Genomic DNA, 19,639 nt, shown 5'->3' with positions numbered 1-19,639 from the left:
TCTATTCCGCAGAATTTCATATCTCTGATGTTTCCTCCATGTTTAATTGTAAAGTGTTTGTATAGTGCTGTATCTATTCTTTTTCTCTCTATACATAGTATGTGCTCCCTCATTCTGTCTTTCAGTTGTCTGGAAGTTTGTCCTACATATTGTAATTTGCATGGACATTCAATAAGATATATGACATTATGATCCCCACATTTTATTAAGTTGTTAATCATAAATTTTTCTTTCGTATGTACAGATGAGAATGAGGTTGTTTTCCAGCCATTTCTGCACGCTTTACAATTCGGGCACGGGAAAAAACCTTTTATCTTCTTGTTGTATTGACCTACCACTGCACCCATTTTTTGTTTAGGAACACTCGGTGCCAGTCTGTTCTTTAAATTGTTCGTTTTCCTGTAGATAAATTTCGGGTGTGGCATTAGTAATTCTCCCAAGATATCATCGTCTTTTAAAAGTGGCCAGTGCTTTCTGTAGATCTTCTCTATGATGTGTTTGTTTTCACAGTATTCTGTGATGAGCGGGACATCTATACTGTCTTCTGATGTCACTGTCCTCTCTCTGGTTTTATATTTTAGGAGGGTTTTCCTATCAATGGCTTTGACTTCTTCGATTTTTTCTTCCAGTAATGTCTCTTTATATCCTCTATCGATAAATCTTTGTTTTAGTACCTGGGTTTGTTCTTCCCACTTTATCGGATCCGAGCAGTTCTTTTTAAGCCTCAAGAGTTGCCCCTTGGGGATGTTTTCCTTCCAAGCTTTGTGATGGCAGCTTTCGTTATGAATGTAATTGTTACAGTCGACCTCCTTGAAGAAGGTCGAAGTAACAAATTGACCATTCTCTATATCTATCTTGAGATCCAGGAAGTGTATAGACTTTCTATTGCATTCATATGTGAATTTCAGATTTTTTGTATTCATATTCATAACTTCTATGGTGTAATGCAGATCCTCCATAGAACCCTTCCAAATGAGAAAAATGTCATCAATGTATCTTACGTAGAGGACCAGGTCCGCGCTAGCGGTGCAGGATTCCCAGAAAATTTGCTCCCACTGGCCCATGTAGAGATTAGCATAGCTTGGCGCGAACCTGGTCCCCATCACTGTGCCACATTGTTGATGATAAAACTTCTTGTCATCATTAAAATAGTTGTGGGTTAAAATGTAATAAATACTGTCTAAAACAAAAGTGCATTGTGCTTCAGGAATACATGAATCTTTAGAGAGAAAGAACTTTACAGCTTCGATGCCTCCTTCATGTGGTATACTCGTGTATAGCGAAACTACATCGCAGGTTGCCATAATAAACGATTCTTCCCATTTCAGATTATCCAGTATTGTCAGAATCTGTGTGGAGTCCCTCAGATAGGATGGAAGATTGGTAACCTGTTTTTGAAGGATCTTGTCTACATATTCTGACATGTTGCTTGATATCGACCCAATTCCTGAAATAATCGGTCTTCCTGGAGGGTTGACCACCGATTTATGTATCTTGGGAAGTTGGTAAAACACTGGTGCTACCAGTAAAACACTGTACTACCCACTGCACGGTTTCCATCTTTTGAGGCCCCTGCACTGCAACTGGGTTCTGCTGAGCCTGAGGTCGAAGCTCCGCATCTACCCAGGGCGCGCTCGGCTGGTGTTCAACTCTCACCTGTTGCGTGTGTGCCCGTTGCTGAAAACCGTCTACTGCATGATATATGGCGCAGAAACCTCCATCTAGGAGAGGTGATGGCTCCACACCTTATCCTGCCTCAGTCGGGCTTTGCTGGAGGTTGCTATCGGAAGTGTAGGTTTCTGATCTAGGCTCCGCTACACAACTGCTGGGTTGCTGAGGCATAGTTGTCCCCTGTATCGTGGCACAAAGATTATTTTCAAAGTCAGTTAGGGCTTGCCCCAAAACACTCAATATGTCCTTCATTAACATATTGCAATGTTGTTGTTGGTGTCTTCCACACTAAGACCGAATGTATCGTAAAGCGTTATCGTTAGGAAGCGTTAGGAAGATTTGCTTCAGCACAAATGGCTGGCTGGGCTGACAGGTCAGCTTATTATGGGAGGGCAGGAGAAGGTATAGGCCGCTCCAAGGCCTCAATGGCGTACCTTCCCTAATCAGGTCTGCTTGTTCTCGCTGATCTGAACATTCAGATTACTCTAATCCTCAAGTTGTAGGTATCTCAGATCCCCTAACAGGAGTCAGATCTGAGGGTCTAAGGAAGAATAAACAGCCTTTTTTACTGACTGCAAAGTGGAGCACTAGCTAACAGCAGCCATCTTAGTCGGTGGTTGGACACGCCCCCCCCCCACTTACAGTTTTTGAAGACCGGACATCCATCCTCAATGAAGCGGCAGAAGTCCTTATCCAAGCGGCAGAAGTCCTCATCCAAGCCGGCAGAAATCTTCATCCAAGCGGGCCGAAGTCTTCATCCAAGCCGGCAGAAGTCTTCATCCAGACAGCATCTTCTATCTTCATCCATCCGGCACGGAGCGGCTCCATCTTCAAGACATCCGGCGTGGAGCATCCTCTTCTTCCGACGGCTAACGAAGAATGAAGGTTCCTTTAAGGGACATCATCCAAGATGGCGTCCCTTGAATTCCGATTGGCTGATAGAATTCTATCAGCCAATCGGAATTAAAGGTGAAAAAATCCTATTGGCTGATACAATCAGCCAATAGGATTGAGCTTCAATCCTATAGGCTGATGCAATCATTCTATTGGCTGTTCCAATCAGCCAATAGAATGCGAGCTCAACAGTTGGTAATCTGGTTAAGTAAAGCAGGAGAGACACCAGGAGAGGAAACATATATTTGCATATCATCAACATATAAGTGGTACTGGAACCCAAAGGAGGATATAAGTTTTCCAAGGGAGGATATATATATAGAGAGAAAAACAAGGTATCCAAGACAGAGCCTTGTGGTACTCCAACTGAGAGAGGGAAAGGAACAGAAGATATGCTATTAAAGGAAACTGAAAATTAGCAGTTTGAGAGATATGACGCAAACCAGGAAAGACGCATGCGCAATGGGTAGGGGCGTAAATTGAAGATTTTCAGATGCCACTGGGGGACCAATAAAATTAGGTATAGTGGTATTCGTCATCACAAAAGACAATTTTCTTTTGGAGGCGGGTTGAGGAACAGCGATATAGTGTTGCGGCTTGAAAGGTAAATAAATGTGATAAAAATAGAGCTTTTAAAAAAGTGATGAATTAAACTCAACATATTTTAAGATGTATTTTCCGGTGCGGCATAGAGGTTGTGGATACTTTACTTTAAGGATTCATTTATAATGAAGGTGATTGTTGTCCTTACTAATACATTTAAGAAAAAACCTAATACCAGTCCCCCTACCCATTCATAGGTTTAACTGTTTCAATAACATCAAGGGGCCTATCTATGAAGCTCCAAAAGGAGATTGACGGCCCGTGTTTCTGGCGAGTCTTCAGACTCGCCAGAAACAGTAGTTATGAAGCAGTGGTCACAAAGACCACTGCTCCATAACCCTGTCGGCCTGCTCTGAGCAGGCGGACAGGAATCACCAGAAATCAACCCGATCGAGTACGATTGGTCGCGAGTCTGCAGAGGGCGATTGGTCGCGAGTCTGCAGAGGGCGGCGTTGCACCAGCAGCTCTTGTGAGCTGCTGGTGCAATGCTGAATACGGAGAGCGTATTGATCTCCGCATTCAGCAAGGTCTTGCGGACCTGATCCACACTGTCGGATAAGGTCCGCAAGACCTTTCTTAAATGGTTTAATTTAAAAATGTAGCCCTTCAGATGATGACACTTAAAATAGTAAATAAATAATAATGCAACTTAGATGGACATGAAATCCAAAAATTGTATTTCATAATTCAAATAGAACATACAATATTAAGCAACTTTTCTCTTTACTTGCATTATCAAATTTGCTTAATTCCCTTGGTATCCTTTGTTGAAAGAACAGCAATGCACTACTGGGAGCTAGCTGAACAAATCGGATGAGCCAATGAAAAAAGGCAAATATGTGCAGCCATCAATCAGCAGCTAGCTCTCAGTAGTGCATTCATTGCTGCTCCTCCTGAGCCTACCTAGGTATGGTTTTCAACAAATTATACCAAAAGTAAAAAGCTAATTAGATAATAGAAGTACATTGAAAAGTTGTTTAAAATTGCATGCTCTAACTAAACCATGAACATTTAATCAAGTAGTGCCCCTCTAACGATTTCTATATATACAGTATATATATATATATATATATATATATACACAGTATATATATATATATATATATATATATATATATATATATATATATATATATATATATATATATATATAACCTCCTTATTCGGTGTCTAAAATGTATAAAGTGCAATACAAGTAAGTATATGTACTACTCAGGTTTGTAGTGTGTAAGAGTAAAAACATACTAACAGTAGGCTGTATTTGTTTGTCTCTATAATACTGTTCTTATGTTTGTGCTAGAAAGAAGCCACCACAGATTACCATATAGATTATATAGTTAATAGCCTTGGTCAAACTGTGTTTGTTTGCATTGAATCTAGTTAACATACAATGCAAATCTGTGTATTCTTTAAGGTTTGAGAGTGCTAGAATAAGTTTCCAATGAAAATATTATATGCAATGGTTGAAAGATACCAATTGAAAATTAAAACTTTATTAATAATGGGCAATATAATCAGAAGTTAGGGCAACAGTAGATTGTTATATCAAGAGGGTATGGGGGATCTAAATGCACTTTGGCCTTAACACTCAAACACCCCAGGGGATAGGCATAACACAGACCATAGCATGAAGTTCAACAAACGTTCTGGATTTGTATAATTCATTGTAAAGATGCTATTTATTACACTCAATACAATTATGTTTTAGCCACTTACAAATCAGAGAATGTTTTTGTAGTTAGGACTGGTCATGTCCCTCTTCATTTCATTTTATAATTATGCCATGGAGCATGGAGGGCAGTATATGTAAAGTAGGGAAGAATGTGAAGGTTTAACTGCATTTACACAAAATCTAACCCAACTAACACTTGCCCTTTGCCTCAGTCATTTTGGCTGAGTGGAGAGCTTTAGTGAACTGCGAAACAAAGTGTGACAAAAGCTTTGTAAAAGCCAGCACTATGTCAGCCACTAAATGCCTTTAGACGTTTGGACTGCTCTTTAGCCCTTCCTGATTTATACTGTTGCTTAGACAAGTTTGCATATATTTAAAGGGCCATTATACACTCATTTTTTCTTTGCATAAATGTTTTGTAGATGATCTATTTATAAAGCCCATAAAGTTTGTTTTTTTTAAAAATGTATAATTTTGCTTATTTTTAAATAACATTGCTCTGATTTTCAGACTCCTAACCAAGCCCCAAAGTTTTATTTGAATACCGTCAGCTACCATCTCCAGCTTGCTCCTGTTTGTGTAAAGGGTCTTTTCATATGCAAAAGAAGGGGGAGGGGGGAGTGTCTTATTTCCCACTTGCAGTGGGCTTTCCAACTGCCTTTTCAACAGAGCTAAACTGAAAGCTTCTAAGTAAGTTTTTAAACCATTTTATACTGGATTTTTATATCGGTATCTGTGCATCTTATTCTTTATAGTAGTGTCTATTACATGCAGTTATATGAAAATGAGAGTATACTGTCCCTTTAAGTCAGCACAAAGTCTGCTTCAACGCCCCAGGTGTTCTTCATTGCACTGTTTTTTTTTTTTATCAAGATGAAATATAAATCCTACTGATTCTGCACCAGTCTCCTCCACTGAGCTCCTGTTTCTTCCACTATAGATGCATTACTGCTAGGTAGCTACTGGGGGCTCAGTTTGTTCCAATGCACACTTGACTGGGATATTAGAAGGAAGTAGGCTTTTATATTAGGACATAAACTCTGCTGATAAGGTCATTAGAACATGAACTTCTCACCTTATTTTTCTATAGGTAACCCAGGACATGAAACTATTTACTCTCCCTAATACCCACATATAAGGACAAGTATCACTGCTAATGTACAGGTATTGTGACCGTGACACATACCCATAATCTCCTATTACACAAGCGTCAGGAATTGTGTCCTGCCCTCCTTACAATACACAGAGAGGACACATCTTTCTTATAAGGTGTATTCTATTCTGATTTGTACCTCTCTACTAATAATAATACTCAGATGTCAGGCCAGGTGAATCCTACATGTTCCTACTACACAGACATTAGGACACTTGCCTCTAATACACAATCTTCCTTCCAAATACTGCTAATGCACAATAGGTGCTTTTGATCCTTTTCTTAATACAGAGACATTAGGAAACATATCTCCCATGCTCTCCAAATACTGATCTGAGCAGATATTGTTCACCTCTTCTAACCTCCTCCTATTTCAGAGATACCAGGAAGCTCACATCAGGACACATTACTCCTTCAAGCATTGTGATCACTTCCAAATGAAAATAAGCTTTGTATCACACACCTCTTCATAATAAACAGGCATCCAAGCTTCCAATGTTGTTGTCCTTCACTCTACCCCCTAATGCTCCCCCTTTATATCCTGGCAGGCCTATTTTCTGGTGTTGCCCTTTTAAGAGACAGCAGCATCTAAGCTTAGGCACAGCTGGGTGATAAGAGATATATCACAATATAGACACACAGCTCCCTGTTCCCTGACATCCGGTTTCTTAGCAGGTGTGTACTCTGTGTATCTCTATCTAATAATGTGTCTGTGTGCACATACTGTACATATCTGTGCATGTGTTTCTGTATCTTCATGTTTATATGTACAAGATTGGCTGTGCATGTTTGTTTATATGTATGTATCTGAGCTTGAAAGATCAAATAGAATTCCTTGTCTCTAAACACACGCACACACATATACACACACATATATATATATGCCTTCTTTTGCACACTTAGCTTTGCTTCTCTGGGTATATGCATTTGTGTATGGCTGTATTTGACACAAATGTCTCTGTATAGAGATAGATAAACAGACAGACTGTCAGTGAAAACTGTAGATTTCCAGTCAGGGGCAAAAAAGTTACCAGTAATGTTAAATGTAAGAAGAAAAATAATTTCCTACTTACCTGCTGCAATTTCTCAGTAGCCTTAGACTAATTGATTAGTAGAAATGTCATATACATGTATGCATGTAAATATGATATAGAATTAGATAGATAGATAGATAGATAGATAGATAGATAGATAGATAGATAGATAGATAGATAGAAAGAAAGAAAGAAAGATAGACAGACAGACAGATGATAGATAGATAGATAGATAGATAGATAGATAGATAGATAGATAGATAGATAGATAGATAGATAGATAGATGATTGATAGATAGAGAGATAGATAGATAGATGATATATAGTAGATTGATTATAGATAGATGATAGATAGATAGAGAGAGAGAGAGAGAGAGAGAGAGAGAGATGATACATAGATAGCTAGATAGATAGATTATAGATAGATAGATAGATAGATAGATAGAGAGATAGAGAGATAGATAGATGATATATAGATAGATAGATAGATAGATAGATAGATAGATAGATAGATTATAGATAGATGATAGATAGATAGATAGATTGACAGATGACAGTGCTAAATTTAAAAATATAATTTAAACTTTTATTAATTACATTATTTATAATATAACTTACTGTATTAATTCACCAATAATATTACTAATTATTATTATGTTTTAGGCAAAGTTGTAACAATTAATAAAAACTTCCCAACTGGAATTTTACATTAAAAACTCGGAGCTGATATGTCACTGAAAATAATTACTCTGATTCTAACTCTGTACTGACTTTCAAATCAAATCTGCAGTTATGAATGTGTCTTTCAAAATGTGTGCTTGTGTATATGTCTCTTTGTGCCTAGGTCTGTATGTTTGTGGGAGGGTATCTATCAGTGAGTGTTTATTTTTTTAAATAATTTTTTATTGAGGTTTAGCTTTCAGATACATATATATCAAAAACGTTGTACAATGCTATAATCAGCAGCACAGTAATAGAGTACAACATACAGTATTAAACTTGAGAGTACACATTATTCATGCATATAATAACAGGTATGAGTATAAATAAAAGACCTCATTTTTTACAATACATTAATCCCTTTATACAAAAAGGTCCAAATAACAAGCAATACTTTCCCCCTTTTGGAGCAAAACAGCCACTTTTGGACTGTAGACCATTCAGTATATGTAACATGGGGGGTACAAGGGATATGAAATATAGAAAATGCTTTTATATAGGAACCATCATTAAAGACATACAGTATAACACAATGCCTATTATAACATTAGTATATATAACGTTAATTATGAACTGTGAAGTTAAGAGTAACCGGCAATGGAGTTAATTATATATAAACTAAGGGGGAACAGAATACCATACCAGATATATATCCAGCAACGATTGCCAACTAACTTTAAAGTTTATATACACACTACAAGTGTACCTAAAAGGGAACTAAGCCCCAATATATATTCTCACATCTTGACAGGCATTAATTAGATAATAGCTTAGGATTAAACTTATATATTAGTACTGTTAACCTCATGGCGAAATGTTCCCCCATTTAACCACCGCCAACAATATAGGATATACTGGGGTTTCAAATGCTCTAGAGGCAGAGCATAAAGGGCTATAAGACAGGGGTCATCTGCAATTTACACTCAGGATAACCTAGGTGGTATAGTTTTGGGGCTGAGAACTAAAGGGTACCTTAGTCTAAAAAACATATGTATAGCACATCGTAGCAATAGTATTTAGTGGCATAAACAAAGAAATACATCCCAAGTAGCTCTATGTATAGGAGGTTAATATATCGAGTGTGAGGGTGTAAAACTGTGAACCTTATGGTGAGATAATAAACTATCACAAGCATTAATAAATATTATGAAGAATTTAATGATCCGTGGAGATAGCAGGGAAAACTCTACCGCACACAACTTATACAATTTACACTAAGGGGAGCTTAGTTGATATGACTATCTTAGTTGGAATTTGAGACTAAAGTGTAAATTAGCCTTATCAAGCACGTTGCAGACATTAAGAACATCCTATTGGTAGTATTTAATTGCATGACCAAGAGAACTGAACTGGGAAACATTGATGTGGGTGCAAGTTAATATATCAAGTCACATACAGTATGAGCAATAATCTAATTTATCTAATTGGCCAGCAGTGTCTTTTAATTGGAAATTTATCTTGATGAGTTATATCATACCACAACTTTAAAACATAACAAACTTAGACTCTAGTAGGGATGCTTCTTAGTGAAGGTAAAAGTTCACCATAACGGTATTACAATTTTGCAATCCCAGTCTTGTGGTATGGAATAGTCTCTGTCTCCTGCTTAACCCACTCCGTGTCGATCATCCCGGGTGTCAGAGAATGCATCGATAGTGTGGTGTCCTGCAAAAGAGATTTACCAGCCCCATAGGCTCAATGTGAGCGATATGATTTGTCTCTCAGGGAAACAACCTAGTTCTGCTCCCAGATTACCCCTAGGGAGAACTAAAGTTGCCGATCCACATCGGGTGACAGTCTCACGGTGAAGAAATGTAATCTCTGGCACCTTAGAACATGAGTCTCCTCTATGTTTGCCTCCTCTCTCATCGGAGGCCAGAAGGGAACGAGCAAGATCGGCCCCACTAATAATGTAAGGGAGCTTCGGTGTTGGGGGTGTAAAGGTTGTCCTCCCCTCAAAATTCATGCTAACTGTTCCAGAGATGTTGAAGCGGGAGGGGTGATCCTGCATTGAGCCAGGGAGAATCTCCATTTCCCCTGCAGACAGCAGTGGTGTTTGAACGGTCAGCGGCAGAGCAGGAGAGTTAAGTAGGGCTACTGCAGGTACAGTTCTCTCAGCCTGGGGTGCCGGGACATCAATGTGACTATCAGAGATTGTCCTCAAGCAGTCCATCTGGGGGCATAAAGTGGGGGCTTCTTCATGAGGTAGGTCTGCCGAGGGGAGGAAAAGACCACCATGAGGATCAGTTACTGTGCGGCCCGTTGTTGCTAAATGAGTGTCGGAATCATTCTGCGGGGTTGCAACTAACCTGCGAAGTTCCACTTCCAGATTTTTAAAATGGTCGTCCAAGAGCATGGTAATCGCCTCTCCCATCTGTTAAGTCCTTCCATTGCAAATAGAAAATATTAGTGCTTCACTGCGGGAGGTATCGCTAGGTTTAGTATTGTAGTAGATGGTTCCTTGTATTTAGGAGTTTCTCCTAGTTCAGGATATCATACAATAGATCGGGACAGCGCATACGGCTGTTATTCCTGACTTATCAGGACTCAGGGAGGGTAAATGAGGAGCCAGGTCTGTTACTAGGCCTCTGCTACGTTCCTCACTTATTCCGGTCTGCTTGGCTGGGTTTCAAAGTGAAAAAACACACATAGATCCGTTCTACAAGTAGTAATCTGCAGGACAGTTGTAATTTCAGGCTTGAATTATATGTTTGAGAAGCGATAGGCAGCAGATCTATCAGCACCCGAGTTCAGCCAAAGTTAAAAGCAGCCATCTTGGTCGGTGTTCGGACCCGCCCCCCAGTGAGTGTTTATTTTTGTATGTGTGCAAAGTACATTGAATATGTGTGTATATTTGTGTGTGTGTCTCTGTGTGCATATTTGTGCATATGCAATTTGTAGTAGCTACAGATAGATTGGTACCCACAGAAATGATAAAAATAGTATTATGATTTAGTCCTTATCTCAATATTATTATTATTTTTAATTACAATTTTATTTTAGGCTGCACCAACTTAATAATTAACAAGTATGTAATTTTAAACAACTTTCCTATTTACTTTTAACCCCATTTTTGCTTTGTTCTCTTGGTATTCTTAGTTGAAAGCTAAACTTAGGTAGGCTGATATGCTAATTTCTTAGACCTTGAAGGCCGCCTCTAATCTGAATGCATTTTGACCACTAGAGGGCGTTAGTTCATGTGTGTCATATAGATAATATTGGGCTCATGCACGTGAAGTTACCTAGGAGTTAGCACTTATTGGCTAAAATGCAAGTCTGTCAAAAGAACTGAAATAAGGGGGCAGTTTGCAGAAGCTTAGATACAAGATCATCACAGAGGTAAAAAGTGTATTATTATAACCTTGTTGGTTATGCAAAACTGGGGAATGGGTAATAAAGGGATTATCTATCTCTATAAACAATAACAATTCTGGTGTTGACTGTCCCTTTAATTGAATGTTTTTAGCATGCAGTGCTGGTTAGATAAAGAGTACCTTTACATACTTCAGTGATAAAATAATAATAATAGTAATAATAATAATGTTAATATCAGACTATATTATTATCGAGAACAACCAAAATCCCTAAGAATGACTAAAACTAGCAAACTAGGAATGATCATCCATTTATACTGGCCAGCCCTGGACCTCATATATTACACTTCATATCCAAAAAACTCCTGTTCATGATCACTTGGTTCTGCCCTGTGCTGCAAATAATATGGCTGTGTGACACAGAATCTATGACCTTTTGTGCTTGTCTTGGGTTAAAAAAAATTATATGTGGAGAAAAATCCATTGTATACAAAAACATTGGGCCAGATTACAAGTGTAGTGCTATTTAACTGCACTAGAAGTACACTTTTTGCTTGCATCGGGTTGTGCTTGTATTACAAGTTGAAAGTAAACAGTTTTTACTTGCGTGCTAACCAGACGCACAGGTAAAAAGCCGCACGCGATAACCTATTCCCCTATAGAAGTCAAGGGAGTAAAAAAGAGGGGGATAAAACCACTCACGGTCAAACACGATCACATATTCTCAAGTGCGCTGACCTGACATGAAAATATGAACATTCCACATTTCAATGTTCTTTACATTTTTTGGCACAATATATATCTACTAGTACTAAAGCCCGTGTACACGGGCCATTTTTTGCAGTACAGCGGTCCCACCCCTTGCTCTCTCCCCCTCTCTTTTGCTCTCTCTTCCCCCCTCTCTTTTGCTTTCTCTCCCCCCTCTCTTTTGCTTTCTCTCCCCCCTCTCCTTTGTTCTCTGTCTCCCCTCTTTTGCTCTCTCTCTCCCCTCTTTTGCTCTCTCTCTCCCCTCTTTGGCTCTCTCCCTCCTTTCTTTTGCTCTCTCTACCCCCTCTTTTGTTCTCTCCCCCCTCTTTGGCTCCCCCCCCCCTCTTTGGCTCTCCTCCCCCCTCCACTTTGGCTCCTCCCCTCTTTTGCTCTCTCTCCTCTTTGGCTCTCTCTCTCCCCCCCTTTGGCTCTCTCCCCCCCCTTTGGCTCTCTCCCCCCCCCTTTGGCTCTCTCTCCCCCTCTTTGGCTCTCTCCCCTCTTTTGCTCTCTCTCCTCTTTGGCTCTCTTTCTTCTTTGGCTCTCTCTCTCCCCCCTCTTTGGCTCTCCCCTCCCCTTTGGCTCCCCCCCTCTTTGGCTCTCCCCCCCCCCCCCCCTCTTTTGCTCTCTCTCTCCCCTCTTTGGCTCTCTCCCCCCTCTTTGGCGCTCTCCCCCCCTCTTTGGCTCCCCCCCCTCTTTGGCTCTGCCCCCTCTCTTTGGCTCTGCCCCCCCTCTTTGGCTCTCTCTCCCCCCTTTAGCTCTCCCCCCCCCCCTTTGGCTCTCTCCCCCCCTCTTTGGCTCTCGCCCCCCCCCCTCTTTGGCTCTCCCCCCCCCTCTTTGGCTCTCTCTCCCCCCTCTTTGGCTCTCTCTCCCCCCCTCTTTGGCTCTTTTTCCTCTTTGGCTCTCTCTCTCCCCCCTCTTTGGCTCTCCCTCCCCCTTCTCTTTGGCTCTCCCCCCCCTTCTCTTTGGCTCCCCCCCCTTCTCTTTGGCTCCCCCCCTTCTCTTTGGCTCTCTCCCCCCCCCCTTTGGCTCTCTCCCCCCCCCCCTCTTTGTCTCTCTCTTCTTTTTGGCTCTTTTTCCTCTTTGGCTCTCTCTCTCCCCCCTCTTTGGTTCTCCCCCCCCCTTCTCTTTGGCTCTCCCCCCCCTTCTCTTTGGCTCTCTCCCCCCCTTCTCTTTGGCTCTCTCCCCCCCCTTCTCTTTGGCTCTCCCCCCCCCCTTTGGCTCTCTCCCCCCCTCTTTGGCCCTTCTCCCCCCCTCTCCTGCTCCCTCTCTGGCTCTGTCTTCACATCGCGGGACCCCGCCCGGCCACGCCCCATCGCGGCAACACCCGTCCGGCCACGCCCCTCGTGACGCCCGGCCACGCCCCTCGCGACGCCCAGCCACGCCCCCATCGCAACGCTCCCGTCGGCCACAAACAGCTGTGAGATCTGGGGAGCGCGCTCCATATCTCTTGCCACAGGCTGTTTCAATCAGCTTACCTCGTGCTCCCCAGACCTCACAGCTGTTTGTGTACCTCACGCTCCCTATCTCACAGCTGCTTGTATGCTGTACCTCGCGCTCCCTATCTCAAGGCCAAGTGTTTGTCTCTACTGCGCATGACGGCTTCAGACAAACACTTGGCCTTTTATAATATAGGATTCCTATATACATGATTACTTACAGGTATAGATATAAAGATACATAGGAATATCTATTAATAAATACTTAATAGAACATTGGAATGTGAAATATTTACAATAAATACACAGTATAACACTTTATTTAATATAAATATGGCATAAATATGTTTTTACATGATTTCATCTACTGAAAGTGATAGTAAATCCTAGCGTTTGTGAAACACTAGAATTTACCAGTGGAACAAATAAAGGGGTCTTTCAGTCATGAAGTATAAAATACTTCATGCCGAAAGTTCCTTTATTTTTCTGAACCTTTCGCCACGCTGAGCACTTAAAGGGCCATGATACCCAAATGTTGAAACACTTGAAAGTGATACAGCATAGCTGTAAAAAGCTGACTAGAAAATATCACCTGAACTTCTCTATGTAAAAAAAAGATATTTTACCTCAAAAGTTCCTCAGTAGCCACATCCGATTGTAAAGGACTTCTAAGCAGCAAATCAGAATGTCTATCCCAGGACAGGCAAAGGAGCGAGCTTCGTGAACACTCATCTTATTTCCCTATTCAGTTTAAGGAAGTTTACCATGAAATCTCATGAGAGTTAAGTGAAATCTCATGAGATCACAATAAAAGAGTTCATGACCTCAACACTGTTGATGCTGATTGGCTGCTGTTCATTTCTTCATTTTTATTTTTTTTACCTGCAGCTGGGCAGTAACTTAGTATAACTTTTTACACAGAACTTACTCTGCTGAGCTGAGGAGATTGTGAGGTAAAATATCTTCCTTTTTACATAGAGATGTTCAGGTGATATTTTCCTATCAGCTTTTTACAGTTATACTGCATCGGTTTCAAGTGGTTTAGCATATGAATATTATGTCCCTTTAAGGCCGCCCGCAGCAGAATGTTATTTTTCAGTGAGGTGACATTTCCACCTCTTAGCCAATAGCTGGCATTATGCAGTATAGCTAGCACGCTATTGGCTAATATCACCTCACTGCAAAATAGTGTTATGCTGTGGGCTGCCTGAGGCCCCCAGCGCAGTGAAAGTTGCATACAAATAAAGGTACTTTCAGCATGAAGAAATGTATACTTCGTGACTGAAAGTCCCTTTTATTTGTTGCACTGGTAAATCCTAGTGTTTCAAAAACGCTAAGATTTACTATCACTTTAACTACAAAGGGCTCCAATGAACTTATATACATATATGTGTGTGTGTGTATATGTATTTATGTGTTTATATGTGTAAATATATATATATATATATATATATATATATATATATATATATATATATGTCTGTAAATACATATATACACATATAAATGCATAAAAATATACATACACACATATATACATACATATAAATATATATATATATATAAATATATATATATATATATATATATATATATATATATATATATACACAGTATATATATATATATATATATATAGATATACATATCAATTTTTAGACATATATATATATGTGTGTCTCTATGCTAAGGCCCTTTGTCTGCTTTTTGTTTTCTATATTACTTTGTTGTGCAATATTTTTTTAATAATTTTTATTAGGTGGTGTTATTATGAGTGTATCTGTACTTTGTAATGTATTTTTGATGTGTTTTGTGACACTTTTTTGTTTCGCAAAACAGTTAACCAGAGCTCTGAGGTCAAACTAACCCGACGCACATTAACTTCAATTGCAATCAACTTTTAATGCAAGCGGAAAACCCAACGCGTGCAAACCCCCATGATAAACCCCTTATCGCTTGCAAGTAACTGTAATCTGGTCCCTTGTGTCCAGTATTTAACCAGACAACCCAATATTTTAACTGCAAGTTCAGTGATAATAGTGCAAAAACTGGACACTAAATTGATCTGGGGTTCAATATGGGCATATACAGTTGAAGAAATTATTTAACCCTCATTGCAAATCAGGTTTATTGTCAAAATTTACATACTTTCAGCTGTTTGCAATTAACAAATCAAACAATGAATGCTTCAAGGGGTTTCCCCAAATTCAACTGAAAATGCAACTTTTAATGAATTCTGCAGTCTCAAAAGTATTCAACCCCTTCATGGAAAGCATCTTTAGTACTTAGTAGAGCACCTTTTTCCTGCTATGTCCTGCAACCAAGCCTTGGTGGAATTTAAGGTATGCTTGGGATCATTGTCCTGTTGGAAGGTCCAATGACGCCCAAGCTTCAGGTTCCATCACCGTGCCACCACCATGCTTAACTGTAGACAGAGTGTTCTTTTCAGCGTATGCTTCATTCTTCTTCCTCCAGACATACTGCTGATCCATCGGGGTGAAAAGTTCCTTGTTTGTGAAGGGCGATGATCTCATCTCTTAACTTTTTATACCATTCTTTTGACCATATATCTAACATGCAGTCAAATGTGACACTCAACAAACCCCTAGCCAGTTCAGGTATTTCATGTGTTCTAGCTCTAGCACACCTGATGCAACTAATAAAGCTTTTAATTAATTGTATCAGGTGTGCTTGAGACAACACCTGTTTCGCGTTTTTGTGCAGTTGTGAGGGATTTAATTCAGGTGGTTAAATAATTTATTAAAAGTTGCATTTTCAACCGGGGTTTTGCAATGGGGGTTGAATATTTTTTATTACAAATGTTACTGGCAATGGCTTCAGAAAGTAGGGTTTAATGTAAGGTCCCATGTGGCCATATGGATGGATAGAGGCTACCAAGCAGTGTGATCTTAGGTTTAACATGCAGAGCTTCCAAACATCCGGCATATTGCAAGATTGTCTTACCCTGACTCCACCTATTTTCTACCCATTTCCTCATACAGAATACATACAGCTTCCCTCAACAGACATGGCTTCAGCCACATAACCACCCTTAAGTATCCCTCAATCAGCCTAGGCTTCCTAGTCCTGGAAAACATCATAAAAATGTGCTTCCTATACTTTTAAGGCATAGCGCAAGGAGCACAATTAGCTTGATCACTGTGCTTGTTTTACAAGTAGTGAGTTGTGTTGTGCTCGAACACAATCCAAAATACTGTTGTAAAATGTAGAGCTTTTTAAGACCTGTAATATTAATATTATTATCAATAGTATAACACAGAACTGCATGAAGAACTCTGCTACTTGCACATTTGCACTAACCGACATGCAGAATATATTACTGCACCCTAGACTATCACTCAAGTGATAAAAAATAACTTTGAACTTGTAATATGAATGCTAAAACAGAAGCTTTATTAATTGTTCTCGAGCGAAGTTAACGCACAAGAGCATTAATATTTTTTCACTCCACTTGTAATCTATTGATTTATTCCACCAAACCCAGCCACATATTCCTGCTTATTAGGGGTCTGCATTTGAATGCTTCAGTAGCATCCAAATCCCGAAGAAGGTGGCTGCTCGCCATATTCTGCTCTTTTCTGAGCCACATTTATTCTTGTGAAAGTACAACACATTAAGATCTGGATTTGCACAGGTTGCACTTTCACAAGAATAAATGCTGCTCTGAAAAGAGCTGAATGCGGCGAGCGGCTGCCTTCTTCCACATTTGGATGCTACTGAAGCATTTGAATGCAGACCCCTACTACTTATGATCCAGACTACTTGATTTTATGGGCAGATAGAATTTGGGCACCCCACGTTTAAGATAATAATGAGTGGATTACAAAGTTATACAAAGTGAAAAGCCATTCATTCCTATTTAAAGCTGTCCCTGGGTAGCTGTCAACTTTGTCTAACAGCAAATCCAACCGTGCCATACAGGCTTCTTTCAGACTCTCGCATTTTAAATATGGGACATTAAGTGTGTTTTTGGATGTTGGTGTACTGAACAATATTAAAATAGTCCCTTTAGGCATATTTGTTCTCTGTGGTCATTCTGACAAAAGGTTTACGCCTTTAATTTTAAAGCGGCATTCCAAAGTATAGTGCTTTCAATTTTATGACAAGTTGTATGGGGAGAAAGGGGGCTATTTGTTTTTCCTTATATTTTGGGGGGTCTGATCCTGGTAAGAAAAGGATGTGAAATCATCATTATCTCTATTTTGCTATTTTTTGGGCTTTATAACCAATAGTATTCCAGAATGGAATATAAAATGCAGCTCTTCCATTACTTAACTCAGCTGAGTTACATTTGCCATAAATCAAGAAAATGTGAATTTCCTATGTTCAGAATGGATAAGCATGTAACAAATATATTTATGGACTTTACACAGAAGAAAATAAATAATCAGCTAATTAAAAAGCAGAATGTGTTCATGCAAAATTGATTAGTTATTGCTGATGGGGTATTGTTTGGTTGCAGTTTGTTACAGTCGGCTAATAAGCTCAATTTATGGCATTTGTAATTAACCCTTTCCAACCATTTTTATCATTCAAATTTGTATTGTGAATACCTATTAGCAATCATTATTACAAATTCTAAATTTAATAACTAAATTAGGAACATTTCCTTGTTGTTTTATTCCCCCCGCCATTAATTCAATAGTCTAATTAAACAAATAATATTATGTTTGTTAAAATGTGAACTGAGCAAGGGGGCAGGGAGATATATTGAGTTATTTTACCTTATATTATCAAGAAGAAAGCCTATTCAAGCAAAGAAAAATATATAAGAAAGCTGTATTCCCATCTGGATTTGAACATTAAAGGGACATTACACTGAAAATGTTATTCCTCATAAACAGAATAGTAAATCAACTTTTAAACTCACTTCTGTAATTTAACACTGAAAACTGTAGTTTTTTCCACTCCCCTAGTTATAGTGCTTTTTGTGGAATTGACAGATTTGTAAATATGTACAGCGCCTCATTTGTACCTGTTGGTCACATAAAAAAAAGGAGATACACAACACACAGCTCTGGAAAAAAATACTGCAAAATGATCAGTTTCTCTGTTTTTTTTATTTATAGGTATGTGTTTGAGTAAAATGAACATTTTTGTTATATTTTATAAACTGCTGACATTTCTCCCAAATAAAAATATTGTCATTTAGAGCATTTATTTTCAGAAAATGACAATTTTTTAAAAAACAAAAAAAGATGGAGTGACTTCAGACCTCGAATAATGCAAAGAAATCAAGTTCATATACATGTTTAAAACAACACAATACTAATGTTTTAACTTTGAAAGAGTTCAGAAATCAATATTTGGTGGAATAAATCTGATTTTCAATCACAGCTTTCATGGGTCTTGGCATGCTCTCCATCAGTCTTTCCCATTGCTGTTGGGTGACTTTATGCCACTCCTGGCACAAAAATTCAAGCAGCTGGGCTTTGTGTGATGGCTTTTGACCATCCATCTTCCTCTTGATCAGAGGTTTCCAATGGGCTTCAGGTCTGGAGATCCGTCTGGTCATAACAGGGTCTTTATCTGGTGGTCCTCCATCCACACCTTGATTGACGTGGCTTTGTGGCATGCAGCATTGTCCTGCTGGAAACCAATTCTCGAAGTTGGGGAACATTTTCAGAGCAGAGAGAATCAAGTTTTCTTCCAGGATAACTTGCGACTGTCTTGATTTATGCATCCGTCACAAAGTATATTTACCCAATTCCAGGTTATCTTCTCTTATGAGTCCAATTTTCATTTAGACAGAGGCCTACATGCCACAATGTCTTGCACCTACTGTGCAATTTAATAGGAGAATCAGTGATGATCTGGGAGTGCTTCAGCAAGGCTGGAATCAGGCAGATTTATCTTTGTGAAAGACGCATGAATCAAGCCAGGTACAAGGTTATCCTGGAAGAAAACTTGCTTTCTTATGCTCTGACAATGTTCCCCAACTCTGTGGATTGTTTTTTACCGCAGGACTATGCTCCGTGCCACACAGCCAGGCCAATCAAGGTGTAGATGGAGGACCACCAGATAAAGACCCTGTCATGGCCAGCCCAATCTCCAGACCTGACCCCATTGAAAATGTCTGGAATGTAATCAAGAGGAAAATGGATGGTCACAAGCCATCAAACAAAGTCGAGCTCTTTGAATTTTTGTGCCAGGAGTGGCATAAAGTCACCCAACAGCAATGTGAAAAACTGGTAAAGAGCATGCCAAGGTGCATGAAAACTGTGATTGAAATCTGGATTACTACACCAAATATTGATTGCTGAACTTTTGCTAAATTAAAACATTAGTTTTATGTGCTTGTTTTCTTAGAATTATTCGAGCTCTGAAAACACTGCATCTTTTTTGTTATTTTGATTAGTTGTCATTTTCTGCAA

This window comes from Bombina bombina, chromosome 1 (assembly GCF_027579735.1).
Source record: "Bombina bombina isolate aBomBom1 chromosome 1, aBomBom1.pri, whole genome shotgun sequence".
In the NCBI taxonomy this organism is placed as follows: Eukaryota; Metazoa; Chordata; class Amphibia; order Anura; family Bombinatoridae; genus Bombina; species Bombina bombina.
This window is presented reverse-complemented; position numbering follows the sequence as displayed.